The sequence below is a fragment of the Mercenaria mercenaria genome, chromosome 1 (assembly GCF_021730395.1).
Source record: "Mercenaria mercenaria strain notata chromosome 1, MADL_Memer_1, whole genome shotgun sequence".
Taxonomy (NCBI): domain Eukaryota; kingdom Metazoa; phylum Mollusca; class Bivalvia; order Venerida; family Veneridae; genus Mercenaria; species Mercenaria mercenaria.
In genome coordinates, this window is record NC_069361.1 from 28,515,481 (window position 1) to 28,532,130 (window position 16,650).

The following is a 16,650-nucleotide window of genomic DNA, read 5'->3' on the forward strand; positions in this document are numbered from 1 at the left end:
TTCATGAACTCTAAATGGCAGCTTTTTCAATTTACTTATACTACTGTGAATGAAGTTCAGGGGTTTCAGGGATTTCATTAATTATTAAAGTAGAAGATGGAAGATGCAAAGTAGAGGATGATTATGGGAGCCCTCACATTTAGGACTTCATTTGCTACAGGAAAGGTAGCATATATTCATGTAATTCCTTAGGCAGAGTATGTTTATCAAATTTATACTTATGCTAAAATAACTCTTATCTTTGTTGGGCAACCAGGATAGGAGAACCAAGTTTTAGAAATACCTCAAGTGTAAATCTAATTTGTATTAACCTTTAGCATGCTAGATAAATTGTCGTCTGCTGGAAATGTCGTCTGCTAACATTGTAAAGTTCATTCAATTTGCTCCAAAATTGGAAGAAATATTGTCAGAGTAGCAAACAGCTTGGAACCTGATCAGACGCCGATTTAATCGGCGTCTGATCTGGTTCCAAGCTGTTTGCAAAGGCTGTTAAATTTGCCTGCAGCAGGCTAAGGGTTAAACGCTAAGTAAACGAATAAGTGTAAATGATCAAAAGTTGAAGTTTAAAACAAATCTGACCTAATGAAAGAAACCCTTATGTTTGTAGTATATCTTTAACAATTAGCAATTACCATTTGACAGTTGATATTTGACTTCAAGCATTTAGCTTTTAGCAGTTAGCATGGCACACTGGCCTTTCACAACTAGCTACCTTATGATCTTTGTGATCAGCTGGTTTTTCGCTTGTTTATGAAACAGTTTTTAATACTATTTTCGTACATTTTGTCATACTGCATTTTGATAGAAATAGTGATAAAACTAGTTAAAAAAGAAAAGGTCTTTTTGCTGTAAAGTCAACAGGAAAATGTGTTCTAAATTATACCTCTACATTTCCATTGTAATATTTTTAGCTCGACTATTCGAAGAATAGTCTAGCTATTCTACTCACCCTGGCGTCGGCGTCGGCGTCACACCTTGGTTAAGTTTTTGCATGCAAGTACATACAGCCATCAATTAAAGTCATATAGCTTTGAAACTTATTTTTTCTTTTTCTAGGTCAATTACCAACCTCTCTGGGTCAAGTCCCATAACTCTGACATGTATTTTGAGCAAATTATGCCCCCTTTTGGACTTAGAAAATTTTGGTTAAAGTTTTACATGCAAGTTACTATCTCCAAAACTAATGCAGATATTGATTTGAAACTTCAAATGTGTCTTCGGGGTTATAAAACTAGTTGATAGCACCAAGTCCCATAACTCTGACTTTCATTTTGGTCAAATTATGCCCCCTTTTGGACTTAGAAAATTCTGGTTAAAGTTTTGCGTGCAAGTACATACAGCTATTTCTAAAAGGCATATAGATTTGAAACTTATTTTTTCTTTTTCTAGATCAATTACCAACCTCACTGGGTCAAGTCCCATAACTCTGACATGTATTTTGAGCAAATTATGCCCCTTTTAGACTTAGAAAATTTTGGTTAATGTTTTACATGCAAGTTATTATCTCCAAACTAATGCAGATATTGATTTGAAACTTCACGTGTCTTCGGGGTTATAAAACTAGTTGATAGCAGCAAGTCCCATAACTCTGACCTTCATTTTGGCCAAATTATGCCCCCTTTTGGACTTAGCAAATTCTGGTTAAAGTTTTGCGTGCAAGTACATACAGCTATTACTAAAAGGCATATAGATTTGAAACTTACTTTTTCTTTTTCTAGATCAATTACTATCCTCACTGGATCAAGTCCCATAACTCTGACATGTATTTTGAGCAAATTATTCCCCTTTTTGAACTTAGAAAATACTGGTTAAAGTTTTGCGTGCAAGTACATACGGCAATTACTAAAAGGCATATAGATTTGAAACTTATTTTTTCTTTTTCTAGATCAATTACCAACCTCACTGGGTCAAGTCCCATAACTCTGGCATGTATTTTGGGAAAATTATGCCCCCTTTTGGACTTTGAAAATTCTGGTTAAAGTTTTACATGCGAGTTTCTATCTCCAAAACTAATGCAGATATTGAATTGAAACTTCACATGTGCCTTCGGGGTTATAAAACTAGTTGATAGCAGCAAGTCCCATAACTGATATGCATTTTGGTCAAATTATGCCCCCTTTTGAACTTAAAACTCTTTTGATATTTAACCTTTTTGGGTAATATTTTCCTGCTTCTGTGACAATATTTCGAATAGTCGAGCTTGGCTGTCTTACGGACAGCTCTTGTTATTTGGCAAGTCACTTTTAAGTTGATTTGGGTATTATAATGTTATTTATATAGTGTGAATATCTTTTAACAGTTTTGGCAATGTACCCTCTCTGGTAGAGGCTGGTAATGAATTTGACCTCCCCCTGCTTTCCCCTTTCAGTGCTAAAATTGTAGAATTCTGTGCAGTTATTTTTCCATTTTTATTTTGTTGTGATATCACTGTGTTAATCTTTTAAATAAAATAAATAGGTTTACTTGTAGTTTGTTATGTCTTATAATTATATGAGCCACACCACAACAAAATCAACATAATGGTTTTGCGACCAGCATGGATCCAGACCAGCCTGCGCATCCGCGCAGTCTGGTCAGGATCCGTGCTGTTCACTGACGGTTTCTCTAATGGTCTGAGTTCACTAGAATCACGTCCGACATTGTTCAGAAACATGCCCCTCTAAAGAAAACTATTCTCTGTAGACCGACAGTTCCTTGGTACTCTGGATACCTAAAACAGCTGAAACAATACAAACGATCAATAGAGAAAATCTTTATGAATGACAAATCTGACCTTTCAAAGGAAGTATATAGTGGTGTAAGAAATGTATATAGTGCTGAACTTTCTAGGGCCAAGGATGAGTACTACCAGAATAAGATTGGAGAAGCAGAAGGAAACATCAAAAAGCTATATGCTGTAACATCCGATTTAATGGGAAGGTTGAAGGACAATCCACTCCCATTACACACAAGTGCAGTATCTTTGGCAAATGACTTTCTACGATAATTTGCTGATAAAATAATCAAGTTGAGAAATGATCTTGACAACATATCAACTGAAACACCCAATGGTAATTCTTAATACTCAAATCCACCTGTGATTATGAATACATTTACTGCGTTCAAACCACTTTCCGAAAACGATATTTTGAAACTTGTATATGCATCAAAATCTTCAACTTGTGAACTTGATGTGATATACCAACTAAGAAATTAAAGGAGCATTTTTCACAACTTGCTCCCGTTGTGACAAAAATTGTAAATCGATAACTGCTATCTGGTGTGTTCCCTGAGGAATGGAAAAGTGCTGTGATAAAACCTTTGTTGAAGAAGAAAGGTCTCCCACTTGAACTGCAAAACTATCGCCAAGTGTCAAATTTAACATTCCTCTCCAAAATTCTTGAAAAAGCTGCACTAAATCAAATCAATAAGCATATTGAAGCTAAAAATCTCCTCCCAGCTTACCAAAGTGCCTATAGAAAATATCATGGGGTTTAAAACAGCAATGGTCAAAATGTATAATGATCTTTTGGAAACCATAGATGAAAATCAAATAACAATCGTGGTCATGATCGACTTGAGTGCAGCGTTCGATACCATCGATATCCCGATACTGATTCAAATCCTTCAAGATGACTTTGGTATGCATAGCACTCCCTTGAAATGGATAGAATCTTATCTCACGAACAGAACAATGAAAGTTTTAGCCGAACAGTCAGCATCTGACATGGAGCCACTGAGGTTTGGTGTCCCGCAGGGTTCTTGTGCCGGACCAGTGATCTTTACCCTGTATATATCGGCTCTCAACAGAGTGGTGCAGAAATATCCAGCTGATCTCTATGGATATGCGGACGACCTCAAGATTGCATTAAAAATTCAAGCGGGAAATTCTCAAAATGAGACAACTGTTCTTCAACAACTCGACAGTTGTCTCAATGAAATCATAAAATGGATGACAACCTTCAAACTGAAAATGAATCAGTCTAAAACTGAAGTTATTATGTATGGAACAAGACAACAGTTAGCGAAATTGAACATCACAAGTGTAAACGTTGGTGGGTGTGGCGTAAAATGCGTTGATCATATCAGAGACCTAGGTGTAACTATGACCAATACACTCAACTTTGACCATCACATTCAGAAAAAGTGTCAGATAGCTCATGTGCAGTTACGAAACCTTAGGGTTATACGAAAACATCTCGCACAAAAGTCAACTGAATCATTAGTGCATGGATTGGTTCATTCTCACATTGACTTCTGCAACAGTTTATTTACAGAAATTCCAGCCTACCAAATCAATAAACTACAGCGAGTCCAAAATCATGCCGCTAGAGTAGTCAAGAATGCCAAGTACCGAACTTCTGAAAGAATTACACTGGCTTCCAGATAAGGATAGAGTCATGTTCAAAGTTTTAGTAATAGTCTTCCATGTCATCAATGGTACAGCTCCAGTATATCTGAGGGAAATGTTTGTACCTACACGACAACGATACAGACTTCGCTCACAAAGTGACACTAACTTTAACATCCCTAGACGGCAAACAAAATTAGCAGACAGATCTATGGCAGTCGTTGGTCCCAAATGGTGGAACGATCTACCTAGCTATCTGTCAGAAAAACATTCAGTCTGAAGCCAGCTTTAGATCAAAACTGAAAACACATTTTTTTAGGCAGTTTCATGAACAATGAGTGTAGTCTTGTTAAAATACAAAATATCAGAAGTGGTGTAAAATAGTATTTATACATGTCCAAATCTCTAAATCTAAGTTCTAGAATCCTGTTCATATTTTGTATGTATATATGTTAAATGTGTGTTATGTAATTGTAAAGCGCAATAGAATATTTTATATTTTTTGCGCTATATAAATGCCATGTATTTGTATTTGTATTAATTGCAACAGGCTTTGAAAGCGAACAGTATGGATCCTGCGTGGATGCGCAGGCTGGTCTGGATCCATGCTGGTCGCAAAGCCATTATGTTGATTTTCTCATGGCGCGGCTCAAATTTATTGTACAAGTACTATACTCACGTTAATTTAGTTTGCTCAAAGGTGAATTGATTTTGTATATCAATATTTGTATAAGCACATGATTTCAAGGCAATTCTGCAAGATTTTACACTGTAGCTCCTGTTACTGCATATATCCATGCAGAGTTTCAGCGGTATAATGTTAGGTATTGGTTGAAAACTTAAATTTGGTGATTTTAAGTCTGAGTCTAAATTACAGACTCCCACAGTTGAAAACTGCATGTTAAAGGGAAAGACAATACAATTCTAATGTAAATGTAGTCTAATCATTTAAAGGGACTAACCCACACATTTTAGGCAAAAAATTATATCCCTCAAAATTCCATAAAAAGTGAGTACCCTGGAAGTAACTCTGTACCTTCAAAAATAAAAAATGTAGGTCAGTAGGTCAGGGTTAAGAATATTAAGGATGAGTATTGAAATCTGTAGTTATAAACATGGTCCAAATTTCTATGCTGTACCTTCAAGAACAAGAAAGTAGGTCATGATTAAGACAATTCAAGATGAATATTGAAATCTGTATCAAATATACTTCTGGTCCAAATTTCTTTGCAACTGCTTCAAAAACAAATAAGGCTAATTAAGTCAAGGGACCAGCCTGGCGTGGCCTTGACTGACCATAGGGTCATCTTTTTCTTCGTTTGCGACTAAACTGCCAGACCAATAGCCTCAATGAAGCTTGTGGTTTTCCACAGATCCTAAATGCCTCCATAGTTTCTGGTGGATTGAGGTATCTATCGGCCAAGTTATAGCTCCCTCCTGGTCATGCCTTTTACATCTCTGAAGTATATGCTCTGCAGTCTAATCTTCCTCACCACATTGACAAGTTGGTGATGGTGCCAGTCTGTATGTCTTGTACATGTGAGCATTAAGCTTGTTGTGCCCTGAGCGAAGCCTGACCAGCATCACTTGTTCAGACCAATCAAGGAGATGAAAAGCATCTTCCTCAATCCTTGGTTTCATTAGTGCCTTGATGATGGTGACACTCTCTTTGTAACTCACAGGTGTTGTTGGTTGTTCTGACTATGACAGAGCTCCTAGCTTAGCCAGTCTGCAATGGGATGGAATCCACTGAAGTGCTACTTTGCAGGTTATACTCGCAGAGCCTACCACAGGGTCATGAAATGAACAATCTTTGTAGAGAACCACCAGAGCATAACACAAATTAAATATCTAAGCTCTGGGCCTTCTAGTTGAAGACAAGAATTTTTTTAAAGGTTTTTCCCTATACAAGTCAATTTAAACCATGTGACCCCTGGGGCGGTGCCATATTTTACCCCAGGGATTTGAACAATCTTGGTATAGGACCACTAGATAACAAATAGCAAAGCCTTAAGCCCTGGGGTTTTAGACAAGATTTTCAAAGTTTTTCCCTATATAAGTCTATATAAACTATGTAACCCACAGGGCGAGCCATATTTGACCCTAGGGGAATAATTTGAACAGTCTTGGTAGAGGACCACTAGATGATACTACATACCAAATATCAAAGCCCTAGGCCCTGTGGTTTTCGGCAAGATTTTCAAAGTTTCTCCTTATATAAGTCTATATAAACCATGTGACCCCTGGGATGGGGTCATATTTGACCCTTGGTAGAGGACCACTAGATAATGCTACATACCAAATATCACAGCCCTAGGACCTGTGGTTTTGGACAAGAAAATTTTTAGAATTTTTCCTTTTGGTTGCCATGGCAAACAAGAGTTCTGTACGGAATTCAATTCTTTGAACAATTTTTAAAGAAGTCCATGCAAGGAACATCCCTGTGAAGGCTCATTAAAATTGGCCTGGTGGTTTAGAAGATGCTGTTTAAAGGAAAGTGGGGACACCGGACGGTGAGCAATCATAGGTGAGCTTAAAAGGAAACAACTTTAAAAGACTTCTACTCATGAACTGCTTGATGGGTTTTCATCAAATTTGGTCTGTAGCATCATTATATTAAGGTCCTCTCCCAAATTTGTACAAATGGGGGCATTCAGTTACCCCTATAGGGGCCACTAGAACAAAAACATAAATGCTTCTCACGAACTGCTAGATGGATCTTCATCAAACTTGATTTATAGCATTATTATAAGGCTCTTTACCAAAATTTTGCAATTTGGAACACTTGGCCCCCTTTGTAGGGGCTGCTAGAGCTAAAACTAGATATACCTTTAAACAACTTCTTCTGTTGAATGGCTAGATGACTTGGTTTATATGATCATTATGAAGTCCTCTCTCAAATCTGTTGATGGGGGCAGTTGGCCCCTTTTAGGGGTTGCTACGGCTAAAAGTAAAAATACATTTTAATGACTACTTCAGTTGCGAAGCACTCTGTGGATCTTCATCAAACCTGGTGTGTGGGATCAATATAAGGTCCTCTCATAAATTTATTCAGTTTGGGGTGCATGGCCCCATTTAGGGTCAGATAATGTTAAGGTCCTCTTCAGGTGAACGACTATTTGACCAGAATTCATAAAAGTTACACAGTTAGTTCCTGTCTGTATCTTCTTTGTTTCTATATAAATAATCCAAATTTACAAAAGTATCGAGTCTATAAAAAACCACAAAAATGTTCTTTTACAATATATTTTATTTTCTTATTTACTATATGTCCGGAATAATTAATTTTATGCACATAAATGCATCCATTCCTGATGTGACAATGAGACAATTTCCATTCAAAATGGTTTAAACTTTACTATATATATTTTTTTTAACTTTTGTCCTGTGGCAATTTACTCTGGAAAAAAATATGATCATGTGACACAACAGCACTCTGAAAAAAAAAAATGGAAACACTATGAAAATCATGTGACATGAAATGATACAGTAGTCATGTCACCTGTCGACAGTATGCCCTCACGTGACAGTAGTATTGTCCTATTTAATTTCATATTTACACATTCTAACCTCTAAAAGTGCAGTAATTATTATAATTGGCTCATTAAAAATAATAAAATCTTATTTATGTTATTCATGAGATACAGAGATAACAGACAAACAGATCAAATGAATATAGAAAATAAAGTATGTACATATTCTGTCTGCTTTAAGCAAAAATTTTTTAAATATTTTACAAGTGACTGTTTTTGTCAAAACTCCCCAAAGCCAGTAAACCAACAAGGAAGTCAGCAAATACTACTAAATAATCAGATTTTATATTTTCTGATTTTCCTGGTTAGATAAGAGAGAAGGCACGGTCCACTCTAAATTTTTAAAGACTCATAATGCCTTTGTATAAAAGACATTAATTTCTTTTTAAATCCTATTTCTGATAATTACTTTTATTAACACTTGTCAAAGGTTTAATTACTGCTGAATATACTAGAATGTTTTGTTGAATCTGTTGTTTTTTGTTACCTCCCTTTATTGCTCTAACTATGACAGTTCATGTGCAATATTAAAAGTAGTGCTTTTCTAACAATGTATTTATGCATAACATATTTTTGAAAAGCTGTTTCATCTGTTTTTAAGATAAAACATTAAGAATTATGGACCTATAACCTTTACCTCACTAAATTTTTAAAATGGACTGGTCCATTGTTCAATTTGGGCAGTATAACTTATTATTCAAAGGGGTGTTCAGTGAAAATTTATTGACTGAATAGGATGTGCAGACTGATTTTGGTCTGCAATGGTCGTCGCATAGGCAGAATCACTTGCCACCAGTAGACTAAAGGTTAAGTAAAAAAGAGAACTTTCTTCTGTTGCTAAAGCCGAGTGTTAATTTTTTTTGGCAAAACTGAACCGATTGTTTGATGCCATTTCCAAATATTTAAATGAACTCTATCTATAGAATGAAACTTTTTTATTCTAGGTTATTCAAATACCAAGATGGTTAACAAATGGCATGTTTATTACTGTTAAACAGCATGTAAAGGGAAGATTCTTACTGCACAAGGCCTACAAATTTTGGTTGTGTTCAGTATTATGTTTTTATACCAATAAGCTTTTTGATTTGTTGGTCTGGCTGTCCATTCTGATCACTTAGCATGTGTGAATGCCCACATAATATATGCAGTTTCTTTAATAATGCATGGCTATAAATGAGCATGCTTACTTATAATATACTACATAGCTTTAAGTCATAGGCAGTTACACATATACTGCATAACTTTAAGTTAGTACCACTCTCCAGTCATTCACATAGTATCAGTGGTGAGTGCAGTAATTCCGATGGTTGATTTTGTACCAAATTATGACTTTCTTTTTGACTGTGTGGTTACCAGTGTTCTCAGATTCTGGACCAACACTAACCCATTCTTTGCAAGTAGCTGTCAACTTCTCAACATTAATTTAGTCAGAAGTTGAAGATGACTGATTTCAGACACACTGTCTTTGTCAACCAATTTATGGATGCCTATACACCTTTCTGAGTTTAGCAGGCAGGCTCCAATACTGTACATGTATGCTAGAGATGTAGATACATAAAACAGAATTCTTTTTAAAAGCATACATTATCTTGATTACTCACAGTACTATTTATTTCACTGCTTATGCAGAGCTCTAGATAAGCTTTTGGTTCAATTGGGTATTTACCCATCACTTTTTGTCTGAATTGGGTACTTGAAATCTGAATTGAGTAAAAAAAAATTACCCTGCCTTTTCAGAAGTAACTGGGTATTTGGTACGTATTTCACAATTGGGTATTTTTTTCTTGTAGTTTAAATTGTACTGGATGAAACATGCTTGAGTACAGCATATACCTAATTATTTTCTGGGATACTTGCATTCCATCATGTTTTTTTTCACTTTGAATGCAGTCGGAGATAAATTCATCCACAATATCCCGAGCGATGTACGATGTGTTAACTGCAATATGTGCTCTCCCGTAAGATGTCAGCCAGTATCAGTGACACTATATCATCACAAACAGGAAACTGTCTTTGTTGAACAACAAAATATCTTCTATATTTTCTACAACCCCTTTTTAAGTACTAGAAGTGGCCTAATTAATTGTTTACAAAGCGTCCAAATAATGTTTGTTCACCAATCAGACTGAACGGTTCTGTGATTTTTCCGATAAACAGCAACCTGTTCTGCCGTAACATATAACCAGTCTGTTGTCTAGTGTAAAAGTCTCATATCCGTTCTATAATATGGAAAATGGGATAAGTAAGTAATTTTTAATAAATCGGGTATTAGGAATTTCAACTGCGTTTCAGTACGCACACTGTATGATTTAAATTGGGTTTTCTGCAACTTCAATTGCGTAAATACGCAAATATGCAGCTTATCTAGAGCTCTGCTGCTTATTTAAGATATCATCCCACTTACTGAAGCCATAAATTAATGTAAAGTAATAAAAACAGATTTTTGTCCAAACAACTGAAGTTTAAAACAAACAAACTTTATCATTGATACTGCATACTGCTTGAATTATTTGTAATTCAACAAACAACATAAACATCAAAATGTGGTATGGCAGATAAGGTACAGGTGTTTGTTTTACATGCCTAGTAACACTAACACCAGTTAATCACTGCTCATGCAGAGACAGTCAGACAGCTGGAGATGAGACAGCTATCATTTTCAGTTCTGTTTCTTTCACAAGGAAAAGTTAACCCTTTAAATCACGCTGGACCGGATTTATTCTGCCTTTGCGACCAGTGTAGATCTTGATCAGCCTGCACTTCCATGCAATCAAGATCTGCACTGTGAGCCATTCAGTCAGTAGTCTTTGTTAAGCACCCCTTTTATCAGTTAATGGTACTGTTCAAATTTTAAGATGGACTAGTTCATTACAGAAATTAAGCTGGGTAACGGTAAAGAAAAGCTTAGCATACATTTTGCAGCCTGGGCATACCTGTTTATTTTGTTACTTTATAAGTCAGTCTATACATGCACTAGACCTATCTGACTGATCTTCCTTAGAAGTAGTGTTCAAAAACATACATGTTTGCTCTTTTCACTATTACAGTTCTTAGATACTGTGATTTGCTTTCACGACAACTACTGGGCAAATACTTGCTTACAGCAAATCATTACTTTGTTGACAAGAAAATCAGTCTTTTTTCTCAAGAGCTGTAGACGAGACATGTCCGAGAAGAGCATTATATACAAGCAGTGAATTTATATCCCCTGCCAAATAACATGTTTTGTGATTGAGAGGAATATATTTTGAAGGATATTTCATTTCCAGATAAACACAAGTTATGTTGTTTCATATTTATTACAATATCAAGGGGAGGGAACTCTGCCATATAGTGATCTATAAAGTTTCATGAAGATCCATCAATGGATTACTTTGTTTTGTGGGAATTTATGAATTTTAAAATAAAGGGCAATAAGTTTGGTTAATGAAAAGATCCATCTGAAATTTTGTGTGCACCTTTGCCCTATAATGACATAGATGTGTAGTTTCATGAAGATCCATCAATAAGTTACTTCGATACAGTCAAAATTCCCTATTTGTTACTAAATCATGGGGAAAACCTCTTCTTTTACTGGGGTAAAGGGGGATAATATATATTTGAAATCTGGCAGTTTCTGAGAAGAAGATTTTTAAAGATTTTTCTTCAGTTGCCATGGCAACCACAGTTCTGTATGGATTTTAATTCTTTTGGCAATTTTGAAAGGGGGCCACCCAAGGATATTTTTTGTGAAGTTTGGTGTAAATCTGCCCATTTGTTTTGAGGAAGAAGATTTTTTGAAATTTACAATATAGCCATTGAGGGAAAATAAGCCCACACCCCTGGTAGCCATGTTTTTACCGAAATACAATGGCTTAAGCAATTTTGGTAGAGGGTCACCCAGAGATCATTTCTACAAAATATTTTTGAAATCCAACAAACAGGTTGCCACAGCAACCACAGTTCTCAATGCATTTTAATTCTTTGGGCAATTTTGAAAGGGGGCCACCAAAGAATCATTCCTGTGAAGTTTGGTGTAAATCTGCCTAATAGTTTGGAATAGATTTTTTTAGAAATTGTTGATGGACAAACAACGCATGATGGACAACTGACACCAAGCGGTCACAAAAGTTTACCTTGAGCCTTTGGCTCAGGTGAGCTAAAAACAGCAATAGTTTTACATTTGTACATTTATTGTACTTTGTATAAATATATGACAAAAATCTTTCCACTGAAGACTTTTAAAACAAAAACATTTTTCAAAAGATGCACACTGCATGAAACACTAAAACTGCTGCATACAAAGAACCTGTTTGCTTGTAGAATATTGCTTTTTTGCGTGCAGAACATTGCCCTCTTGCATCGAAAACTGTAATATACATTCTGTATCTATGCTTAATTTTGTTAAACATACATATAAACAAAGGGATTCATATAAACAAAGTATTTATTCATATTGATAACACCTGGGGAAAGAATTCTGCTTTCAAGAAAAGTTGTTTGTAAAATATCTGAAATCAAATTCCTTTTAATCTTCAATCAAAAAATATTTTGCTTTTTTTCTTGGTACATATGCTGAACCTAAACTCATACACTGTCCCTTACATTGTCATGCAAAAAAACAGGTAAGGCTATTACATATAATTTTGATGGAACAAGGTAGTCTGAAAGACAGCTATATCCTCTGCCACTGTAATAGATAGTGAAAGGGTTGATGGCATGGGGTATTGACATTGTTAAGTATATTTTATAGTCAATGTATGACAACATCAATGAATTTGAAAATCTTTCAAGGGGGTTCAGAAGATAGAGAGCAGACACAAAATGGAAGGCTCAAACCTTGACGTTTAGTTGTGACCTTGACCTTGAGCCAACATGGCTGACTCATGAGTTCTGCACATCATCTTGATGAATGATCATTTGACCCAAGTTTCATAAAAATCTTTCAAGAGGTTTAGGAGATACAGATCTAAAACCTTTGACCTTGAGTTGTGACCTTGACCTTCAGTTGACATGGCTGACTCATGAGTTTTGCATATCGTCTTATTAAGATGATCATTTGACCAAAGTTTCACGAAAATCCTTAAAGAGGTTTAGGTGATACAGAGCGGACATAAAATGGAAGGCTCAACCTTTGACCTTGAGTTGTGACCTTCACCTTGAGCCAACATGGCTGACTCATGAGTTCTGTACATAGTCTTGATGAGGTGATCATTTGACCAAAGTTTCATGAAAATACTTCAAGGGGTTTAGGAGATATAGAGCGGACACAAAACAGAAGGCTCAAACCTTTGACTTTTGAGTTGTGACCTTGACCTTGAGCCAATATGGCTGACTCACAAGTTCTGCATATCGTCTTAATAAGATGATCATTTGACCCAAGTTTCATGAAAATCCTTAAAGGGGTTTAGATAATACAGAGTGGACACAAAATTGAAGGCTGAAACCTTTGACCTTGAGTTGTGACACTGCCCTTGAGCTGACATGACTGACTCATCAGTTCTGCACATCGTCTAGATGAGGTGATCATTTGACCCAAGCTTCATGAAAATTCTTCAAGGGGTTTAGGAGATACAGAGTGGGCGGATGGAAGGACAAACGAAGACCATTCCTATAACCCATAAATATTCCTATCTCCCTTGAATTTTCCATTTATTAACCTTTATCATGCTTGATTCTGCCTTTGAGACCTGTGAAGATCATGATCAGCCTGCACATCTATGTCATAGGTTTCATGAAAAAAGTATTTGTAGGCTCTAACTCAGTGTAAGACTAATTGATGAATGGACAGACACTGGTATAATGCTAAAAAAGCTGCTTATATTTCAATCATTTTAAATAAATTCATAGCAAGGCAACATTTTTTCCATTTTACTGCAGAGAAATCTTAAATGTTCCTTGCAAACAATTTTGAAATGCTTAACATGTACCAGTATATTGTCTACAAAATAAAAGTTGTTTTTTTTTAAAACTATATTCTGAAGAAATTTTGAAAAGTATTGATACCCTTCAACTCCTTTTTTATTTGATTGTGTAGAACTACATTTTCAATCATGAGCTCTTACTTCAGCAGCAAAATCAAAAAGGCATTTGAATATGAAGTAAACGAATGCATCTGAGAACATGCAATAATCAAGTGAAATGAAAAATATAATAAATTATGTAACTTGTGAAATATCATACTTTCGTACTAAACTATACAACATGCAACCATACTCCTGAAAAAAAAAAACAAACAAAAAAAACCCTAAATTTAAAATTTTCATAAAAAGGTACATACAACTGACAACCTTCTGGAGTAAATTTTTTACATATAAATCCTTTATATATCTTTCTAATTACCCTTTTCACAATACTGTCTGTTTCATCCATTCACGGACTAGATGTGTCACACCCACAAAAAAAACCTAAGAGGACCATGATGGACCTGAATCGCTCACCTCTTCCCACATGACCCAGTTTTGAGTATGACGTCATTTTTTCTATTATTTGACATAGTGACCTTGTTTTTAGGCTCATGTGACCCAGTTTTGAACTTGACCTAGATATTATCAAGATAAAAATTCTGACCAATTTTCATGAAGATCCATTGAAAAATATGTTCTCTAGAGAGGTCACAAGGCTTTTTCTATTATTTGACCTAATGACCTAGTTTTCAAAGGTACGTGACCCTGTTTTGAACTTTACCTAGATATCATCAAGGTGAACATTCTCACTAATTTTCATGAAGATCTCATGAAAAATATGGCCTCTAGAGAGGTCACAAGTTTTTCTATTTCAAGACCTACTGACCTAGTTTTTGATCGCAGTTGACCCAGTTTCAAACTTGACCTATATATCATCAAGATAAACATTCAGACCAACTTTCATACAGATCCCATGAAAAATATGGCCTCTAGAGAGGTCACAACGTTTTTTTATAATTTGACCTACTGATCTACTTTTTGAATGCACGTGACCCAGTTTCGAACTTGACCTAGATATCATCAAGATGAACATTCTGACCAATTTTTATGGAGATCCATTCACAAGTATGGCCTCTAGAGAGGTCACAAGGTTTTTCTATTTTTAGACCTACTGACCTAGTTTTTGACCGCACATTACCCTGTTTCGAACTTGACCTAGATATCATCAAGATGAACATTCAGACCAACTTTCATACAGATCCCGTGAAAAATATGGCCTCTAGAGGTCACAAGGTTTTTCTATTATTTGACCTACTGACCTAGTTTTTGAAGGCACGTGACCCAGTTTCGAACTTGATCTAGATATCATCAAGATGAACGTTCAGACCAACTTTCATACAGATCCCATGAAAAATATGGCCTCTAGAGAGATCACAAGGTTTTTCTATTATTTGACCTACTGTCCCAGTTTTTGAAGGCACGTGACCCACTTTCGAACATGACCTAGATATCATCAAGGTGAACGTTCTGACCAATTTTCATGAAGATCTCATGAAATATATGGCCTCTAGAGAGGTCACAAGGTTTTTCTATTTTTAGACCTACTGACCTACTTTTTGATGGCACGTTACCCAGTTTCGAACTTGACCTAGATATCATCAAGGTGAACATTCTGACCAACTTTCATAAAGATCCCATGAAAAATATGACCTCTAGAGTGGTCACAAGCAAAAGTTTACGGACTGACGCACGCATGCATGCACGACAGACGAAGGACACCGCGTGATCACAAAAGCTCACCTTGTCACTTTGTGATAGGTGAGCTAAAAAAGTTGGTACCTTTTATATCATGATATCAAATCAATAAAAGACAGCCTGCTCTCCTGAGTTTCACAGCTCAAACAGGTAACAAATTTGGTTGAAGGTCACTCAAGAAATATTTCTACCTCATTACCTTACGCACGACGGACGAAGGACACCGCGTGATCACAAAAGCTCACCTTGTCACTTTGTGATAGGTGAGCTAAAAAAGTTGGTACCTTTTATATCATGATATCAAATCAATAAAAGACAGCCTGCTCTCCTGAGTTTCACAGCTCAAACAGGTAACAAATTTGGTTGAAGGTCACTCAAGAAATATTTCTACCTCATTACCTTGAAATCAAAGCAGAATATTTTCAAAGCAGCCCTACCCTCACCAGCCAAGTTTTTCCCAACAAAACAGCTGAACTTTTAACAATTTTAGTATAGGACCACCAAAGGAAAATTTGTATGAATCTGATGTTCTTAAAATCAGACCAATCCTTTTAATATTTTTTCTGTTTAGCTCTGTCGGGCATGTTTTTTTGACAAATCATGATAATTAGAACATTTTTCTTAGACAAATACCCAAGAAACATTTGGATGAAATGTTTTCAAAATCATACCAGTGCTTGAAGAGGAGATTTTCAATGTGCTTATTGAGGGGTGAATGCAAAAAAGTGCTTCTTTATTTATATGCACTTTAAACTCTTTCACATTCACCCCTCGTTATGCATTTAAGCTCTGTGACCATGTTTTTGACCAATCAGAATAACAGAACAAATCTGGTAAAGGATCAAAAGAGTCAGTTTTTGTGAAATTATTTTAAAATCAGGGAAGCAGTTTCTGCCAAGAAGATTTTTGAAGTTTCCTCTAATTACATATCTGTACAGGCCTACAAGTAAAGTGACCAATACAGCCATTTTTTTCTTCATGAGTTGGAATAATTTGTATAAACTTGGTAGAAGGTCATCCGATGACAGTTTCAAGAATCATTTCTGTGAGATTTCTTTCAAAATCATACAAACACTTAAGGAAAAGATGCGGTTTAAAGAATTTTCCATTTAAGCTCCGGCTGCCCTGTGTGCACACAAGCAGAGTC